Source organism: Phascolarctos cinereus, unplaced genomic scaffold (genome assembly GCF_003287225.1).
Source record: "Phascolarctos cinereus isolate Bilbo 61053 unplaced genomic scaffold, phaCin_HiC Scaffold_1;HRSCAF=81, whole genome shotgun sequence".
Classification (NCBI taxonomy): domain Eukaryota; kingdom Metazoa; phylum Chordata; class Mammalia; order Diprotodontia; family Phascolarctidae; genus Phascolarctos; species Phascolarctos cinereus.
The window spans coordinates 211,767,869-211,776,381 of record NW_027555514.1 but is presented as its reverse complement, the minus strand read 5'-3'; positions in this window follow the sequence as shown (position 1 = coordinate 211,776,381).

The following is an 8,513-nucleotide window of genomic DNA, read 5'->3' as shown; positions in this document are numbered from 1 at the left end:
TTTTCTTAAATTTTGAACTTAAGCACCCAAACCCCTCAGTATTTCCTTACACATAGCAGAACACAAAAAGAGGATTTTATATAAAAACCATGAATCTCCATTTTACACTGCTTGTTTTAACACATATACACATACATATATGCTATATATGTACATATACATACATATATGTATGTGTGTGCATATATGTCATTACATATGTAATGGAGGTATGACATGTTCAGAGTGCCTGTGATATCATCTCTTCTTGTAAAGAGTCCTTGATTCCAGGAGAATCATAATGATGTGTAAAGAAAACATCTTGGGGACACGGTGGAGCCTGTGAAGACATCTTATAACTGATTCTGGTTAACTAACCACATATAATAGAAGATCATTGATTGGCTACAGAGGAATTCAAAAAGGCTTATCAGCATGAGCAGCGTCTTTTGTCTCACTCATTCCTGAGAGATCTCAGCAACCCTTTTATTCATGGAATCCAGTGACAGAGTAGGCACTTAATAAATGCTAATTAGCCGACCAATTGTAGTACCATATCTTTTGCCATTTGGAATATTGTATTCCAAGATCTCCTCTCATTTTAAGTAGATACTGCCAGGTCCTGTGTGATCCTGACTAGTTTGTTGGTACTTGAATGGTTTCTTTCTGGATGCTTGCAGTATTTTCTTTGACTTGTGAGTTCTGGATCTTATTTATGACATTCCTGGAACTTTTTCTTTTGGATTTCCTTTCAGGAAGTTGTTGGCAGATTCTTTATATCTTTATTTTACCTGCTGACTCTAATAGACCTCAGCAGTTTTCATTTATGATTTCTTAAAATGTGGTGTCTAAGTTCCTTTTTTACTGTAATTTTCAGAAAGTCTACCAAGTCTTAAATTCTTTCTCCTTGACATGTTTTTTCAGGTCAGTTTTTTTGATGTCACATTTCTTCAATTTTTCTTCATTCCTTTTTATTGTATTCTGGCATTTCTTGCCACCTCGTGGAGTTATTTGTTTCTTCTTGGTTTATCCTAGTTTTCAAGGAGTCCATTTCTTGAGTAAGTTTTATTGTCTTTTAAGTGACTTATTATCTTCACAATTCTTATCTCCAGAGCCTTTATATCATTTTCTTTCTCTTGCTTTATTTCTTCTAGGAATTCATGTAAGTCCTTGCAGAAAATTAATTTTTTTCCTTTGAGTCTGCTTGCAATTTTTACAGTTACTCCCTTTTTGGCATCTCTAGATTTGCATCAGTTTTTCACATTGATTAATATCTTCTTTGCTTTACTCGTCTCTCCAGCTTTAGTTCCTGAATTGAGTCTTTGTGCCAGGGCTAGGTTCTTCCCTCTGCTGAATTTTTGGGTGGGTTGGTCAATCCTACCTGGGTTCTTAAGTTGACTTTCACTTCCTGCAGTTGGACCCCTTTCCCCCTCAACTTCCACCTTGGATCTTTAAGGTTCAGAGCCCTGCATGTTTAAGGCCATCTCTAGTGTCTCAAGAGAGATTATTAAAGACATTATTCCTGCTAGGTCAGGGGGTATTTTGGTCTGAGTATTAATGCATCATTATCATTAATGTATCATACTGAGTCTTCCAAAGTTCTTACCCTGGTGGATGGCTCAGGAGAGTGAGGCTGGTGACTTTTGCACAGCCTAGCCTCACCCAAATCCAATTCACTTGCAAGTTGTGAAACCATTTTTTCCGATGTCATGGTCCTCTTTGAGAACAAAAAACAAACAACAACAACAACAACCTTATCCTGATGTTTCCTGACAGTTTTGGGGATTTTTCAGAGGACTCTCTGCTCTTGCTGCCTCGGGACACAGAGCTTTGCAGACTCCATGGGTCCCTGGCCACATTGGGAAGGTACCATACAATGATGCTGTCTTTGCTGGCAGGAGCTCTTTACTATTTTCTGTGAGCTTCTGGCTGGCTTTTGTGTGCAATTCTGAATTGGAGGAAGCATTTATTATAATTTCTTATTGGATTTCTTGATCATTATTCAGTCTGGTTCTAACTTCAGAGTTTTTCTGTAGTGGTTATGTGGGAGCTGGGCGGTCAGCCTCCTATTCAAGAAACCATCTTGGCAATAAGTCAGGGCTTTATTGCCTTTTAATGATACAGTAATGGTATCTATGGTCTCTGTGGGAGAAGCTATTGAAGGTGGTATTATGAAGCAAAGATAATAGAGTTGGTTTAAGTAACAGAACTGCAGAAACACAAAGAAAACTTAAATTCAGAAGATTCAATCCACTGTATTATCATTAAGATTCACAAGTACTGTTAATGATAGAGATGAAAAATCATTGTGCCTGTATAATCAGAATATGTGACAGGCCCCTGTAGTCTACCGTGGCTGGTACATACACGATGGAGTGCTGAGCCTGCTCCCTGGCTACTTCTGGGGAAACATGCTCAGCTGGGAAGGACTTGATGCTTTGTAATGACACAACAAATTCTAAGCCATCCTTTGATTTCTCTGTTCTCTCCTTCATGGTAGCTGTGGGGCCTAGGCAGTGTGTCATTTTAAAATGAGAAACAATTTCTGTTCTCTCTTTTCATTTATCTCTCCAGTACACATGGCATAAGTGACTCTGGGACTTCTTTTTGAGGGGTAAAAGAAGGGCACACTTGGAGCATGGTGACTTCAAGCAGATATCAATGGGTACATGTCCTGCCTAGGCAAGCCTGAGCCTGGACCTCGGGCTTCTAACTGCCTCATCTGTTTTGTGTTCCCTGAGCATAGCTGTGATCTTGACATAAACATGTCCAACCTTGGAGTCAGTCCCATGAGTTCAAGTTGGTAGCACCTGGTTAGACAGAGCTGACTAGCAGGAGTGTTTTGAAATAACACTGTTCTTGAAGAAGATTATCATGAAAAGGAGTTCTAGCCTGGCTTATCAGAACACATGGACTTCATGAAAGTTGTTTGGACAATGTGAAGATGAAATGATAACTTAGCAATCTCCACAAATGTCTCATGTTTGGGTGTTTTAAGTATGATCCTCTCAGGACAGCATAACAGTAGTTTTAAATTATCATGGCGTGTTTAAGTCCTTAAGGGTCAGGCCACCGAGGATTGAGCCTACATCCTTATAAGCCTGAGGTGCCTTGTTGGAGCCCCTGGGTTTTGTAGAACAATTTTATGGGGAAAATTTCCTCTTGAAAATTGGAGTTGGAGGATATTTTTTAACTGAGTAAATAAATGAATGCAAGATCCTCATTCATACTAGAACTCAAAAAGGCAAAACAATGGAATTTATGGAAAAGTGAGAAGAATGGTTAATAAATTTACAAAATAAAATTTTTACATCATTTTAAATTTTTTTAAAATGCCAGTTTTGTGAATGAAACAGAAGAGAGTAAAGACATGCTTACTTATCCTTTGACTACAGAAGAATTTTTTATTAGATTTTTAAAATTTTTATAGACATGTCTTACTTTTATATCACATTCATTTTGAAATTGATTTGTCCCCCTCTCCAATGAGCCATTTTTTGTAATGAAGAATTTTTTAAAAGAGACAGAAAGAAGAGGAAAAAGGCAGTTCAGTAAAGCTAACTAACCCATCAATGGAGTCTCAAAATGTATTGTTAAGTTGTTTCAATCATGTCCAACTCTTCATGATCCCATTTGGGGTTTTCTTGGCAGTACTGGAGTGGTTTGCTATTTCCTTTTCTGTATGAGGAAACTGAGGCAAACAGAAGTTAAGTGACTTGTCCAAGGTCATACAGCTAGTAAGTGTCTGAGGCTGGATTTGAATTCAGGTCTTCCTAACTCCAGGCCCAGTGCTCTATCCATTACACCTAGCTTCCTCTGGTGATGTAGGCAATATTCCATATCCACAGTCCTTCATCTCTTCAAAGAAAGGACAGAAATGTTTTTTTTTCTTTTGGGGAACCAAGCTGGGTCATCATAATCGCACAGTATCCAGTTTAGAGTTTTTCCTCCATCTATATTGTAGTGTTTGTATATATTATTTTATTGTTTCTGCTTCCTTCACTCCACATCTGTTTCGGATAAGTGTTTCTGCGTTTCTGTGAATTCTTCATAGTCATTGTTCCTTACAGCGAAGTGATATTCCATTACATTTATGTACTGCAATTTGTTTAATTACAGTATATCCCAATCAGTGGGAGATCTACTTCATATCCAGTTCTTTGCTACAGTGAATGTGCTGTGATGAATATTTCGGCATATATCTTATTTTGTTTTAAACACCTAGGTATTTTAAAATATGAATAGATGATGAACTCATTTGTCCTGTATAAATATGATGCATTTGATCTTACTCTATTTGAACAAGAATAGTTAATAATCTCGTAATAGCAGACTTGTTCATAGACTTATAATAGCTTGTTTAATGTTGAAGCAAGCATTTAAGATCTGAGAATTTTCATTTGTTTTGGCTAAAAATGAAAAAGAGATTTATTTTTGGTTCATCAAAGTAATTTAAAAAATTACCACCATTTATGATATTTTATTTGTGTGAAATACAGTTTTCTGCTGTTGCTATTATAAAGACAAAATATTAATCTTGATTAGTGTTTGAAAAGGAATTACAGTAGCAATTTCACCATTGAAATTATGTTTTGAAAAATGTTGCAATGGAAAACAAGCCCACCTATGGTTTTTATGGTTTTATGGTTATTATTTATGTAAATTTGAAAGGGGGAGGATTGGATGTGTGATTTCATTGGCACAGGAAAATCCTGATGAAATAATTTTCTCTATCAATGCAGATTAACAACTGTTCAGCAAATTATAGTTTTAAAGAAAATTATCTGGTGGCACTGACAGATTAAGTGATTTGCCTAAGGTTATGTATAGTCAGAGGTAGAACCTGAACACCAGTGTTGTTTGGGCTCACTACAAATTCGTATTATTTAATCTCAACTAGGCCATCACTGTAGAAAATCCTTTTGTTCTCCCCAAATTGATATTCTCCACAGCAGCTTTTCCAAATCTTTTCTTCTTGGGCAGTTAGGTAGCAGAGTGAATAGAACAACCACCCTAGAGTCAGAAGGATATGAGTTCAAATCCAGCCTCACACACTTACTAGATGTGTGACCCTGGGCAAGTCACTTGATCCTGATTGCCTCAAAAAAACCCAGAAACAAATCTTCTCTTTAATCAAGTCTCCCACTCTCCCTCCTTGCTTCTCAACAAAGGACCTCTTCTCATGCTTTCCTAAGGAAAAAGGCAGTGGTAAGCTTCCTTTTCTCCACTAGTCTATACTTCGAAACCTATGTCGTCCCCCTATGTTCTGTCCTCTTTCACCCTAGTTTCTAATGAAGAGATGACCCTGCTCATCACAAAAGACAGACCCCCTGATCTCATCCCCTGCTGTCTCATCCCTAGCGGAGACTTACACGTGCTTAAAAATCCTTCACTTAATCCTACCATCTCCTCTATTTATCCTCCCATACCTTTCCTTTTCAAAACCTAAGAAAGCTGTCTAAGCTAGCTGTCACCATTTCCTCCCTTCTTCTTCATTTGTCAGCTCCCTGAAATCTGGCTTCTGGTCTCATCACTTAATTGAAGCTGTCTTCTCTAGCATGATGAATGATTTCTTAATGGCCAAATCCAATGGTCTTTGACAGATTGGAGAAGGGGTGGAGAAACAAATCAGAAGCTATTACGTAGTTCAGGTTACTTCTGGATTGTCAAATTTGATGAGCCTTTTCTCAATTCTCATCTTTCTTGACTTCTCTGAAGCATTTGACATGGTTGACCACCTCTTCCTCTTGAGCACTTTTTCTTGTCTGGGTTTCCATGACACCACTCTCTTTTGGTTCCTCTTACTTATCTAATTGATCCTCCTTTGCTAAATTATCATCCTTCTCCTATATCCTTATCGTGTTTTCACTCCAAGGCTCTGTTCTGGGGCTTCTTTTTTCTCTCTCTGCACTCACTTTTGGTTCCATTGCGTGCGATTATCTTTAAGCAAATGTCTTCTAGAGCTGCCTACTCAACCCAAGCCTTTTTCCTGAACTCCAGGCCTGCATCACTGACTAACTACGTATTGGACATTTCAAACTGAGTGTCCTGGAGACATTTCAGACTCGACCTGCTCCAAAGTGAACATTATCTTTTCCCCAAAACCTGGCCCTCTACCTAACTCTCCTATTTCTGTTGACAGCACCACCATCCTTCTATTTTTTCCATATTCGTAACCTCAGTATTCTCCTTAACTTTTCACCCTCCCTCAGCCTTCATATCCAAACAAATGCCAACCTTGCACTTTCTACTTCCACAACATCTCTTGCACCTTTTCCTTTCTCACATAGGTCACTAATGTAATTCAGGCCCTCTTCACCTCTCGCCTAGATTATTGCAACAGCTTCCTAATTAATCTCCTTGCCTCAATCTCCTTTCTACTTAAGTCCATTCTCCAAATGACTGCCAGAGTGATTTCCCTTAAGCACAGATCTGACCATGTCATTCAACTACTCAATAAATTTCTGTGGCTCCCTATTGCCCTATAGTCAGGGATTTATTAGTTATGGTTTGTCTTTCAAAGCCTTTCATGACTTATCTTCAACCTGTATTTCCATCCTCATGCATTATTCCTCTTCTAGCACTTTACAATTCAGTCAGAATGGCCTTCTCTCTGTTCTTTTCCCCTGGTACTCTATCTCCCATTTCCAAGCCTTTGCAATGGTTGTTTCTCATAGGTGGAACGCAAATCTTTACTCCTGCCTTATAGAATTCTTCACTCCCTTTCAAAATGCAGCTCCAGCACCAACTTCTACACAAAGCTTTTTCTAATCCTTCCAAAGGCTAGTACCTTCCCTCCCCAACTACTCTGCTTTGGACTGTCTATTTTAGATTCATTCTGTATGCACTTCTTGTAGCAGGAGCAATATTTCCCTGGGCTCTGCTATTAAAGATGGACTGACTTTTTCTGGGTCCCTACCCCAAGTTGAGCTAGTTCTTTTTCTTATGAAGTCTCTCTTTGAGACTTGACTGCCCAAGGAGATGGCTTAGGTCCTTAACGTGGTTTCCTGGTTTCCTGAGTACAAAAGGCCACAAGGCCTTAGTGTCTTCTCTGTGAGGCTTCTGATTCTGGACCAAGAGCATAACTAACACTGGGAAGCTGTGCTTAAGTATATCAGTGTGGTGGCTTCACTGAGTATCATTCTTGAAAGTCCTAACCTTTTGTTAACTATGGAATGACCTACAAGATTCTCGTTTTAGGGGCAGCTAGGTGGTGCAGTGGATAGAGCACCAGCCCTGGATTCAGGAAGACCTGAGTTCAAATCCGGCCTCAGACACATAACACTTACTAGGCTGTGTGACCCTGGGCAAGTCACTTAACCCCATTGCCTAGCCAAAAAAAAAAAAGAGAGAGAAACACTAATTGCTCATAGGCTGTCAAAATACTAAAAATGACAAAACTGCCTAAACTAATGTAATCATTAAGAATCATACTGATTATAATACCAAAGGATTACTTTATAGAGTTAGAAAAAAATTATAACAAAATTCAGCAACTTTTAACTACAATTATACTCTTCTGGGAGGTTGACTCTTAAAAAAAAAGATCAAAACACAAGGCATTTTGTGGGACCACTGAACAGACATTTTTACATTTCACCTTGGCTCTGTACTATCCAAACAATTCTCTCCAGGTTTATACTTTTGGCAAGCCAGGCCAAAGGCTGAGCCTTTCTTGCTGTTAATGCAGAAATACTTCCGGTCACCAGTCAGTTCCAAGTGTCCCAAGATCTCCAACCTTCTGACCTCACAAGATTGTCTAAATGGGAAACACCCACTCTCAGGATTGCTGTTTGGAGCCTGTATTCAGGAACTAGTCCTACACTGGGACTGGATTTAGGATTTCATTGGTATAGAGAACCTCAGGTGGAAAAGCTCACTTTTCTGCAACTTATAGTCATAGAAAGTTGATAAGCACTGAGAGGTTAGGGTACTTGCCCAAGGGTGGGTGACACAGGCACTATGTGTCAGAAATAAAACTTAGTCATAGGCCTTCCTAGTTTTGAAGCCAGCTCTTTATCCACTATACCCCCACTGCCTCTCGTAACAAGGAAAGGAAATACAAGGAAAAAAGGCATCTGGAAGCAGAGGCTCAAGCTCACTGAAGTTGTTTTTTTTTTTTAAAGATCCATTGAGTCTCTGGCTCTTCCTGATCAGTAGCCTATAAGGAGAATGCTTCAGTGACTTGTCCAAGGTCACACAGCTAGTGTCTGAGGTAGGACTTGAAGTCAGGTCTTCCTGACTCCAAGCCCATCACTCTATCCACTAAGACAGGTTGCCTGCCAGATAACGGATCATGTCACTTCCCTATCTAAATCCCACATTCCTAGGACCTCTCAGAAGCTCTTTGAGACTCCAAAACTTGGAAGCTAGAGGGACAGAAGGCTCTCCAGATATCAATTCCCAACTGCATACCAGGCTGCTCCATAGTTCAAACATTAACATTACAAGATTTTTGACCAGGATCCTAATGCCTGAACTCTCCCTAATCCCTGGAGCCACCTGGGCAACTGGGCTGGGACATTTCTTTGAGT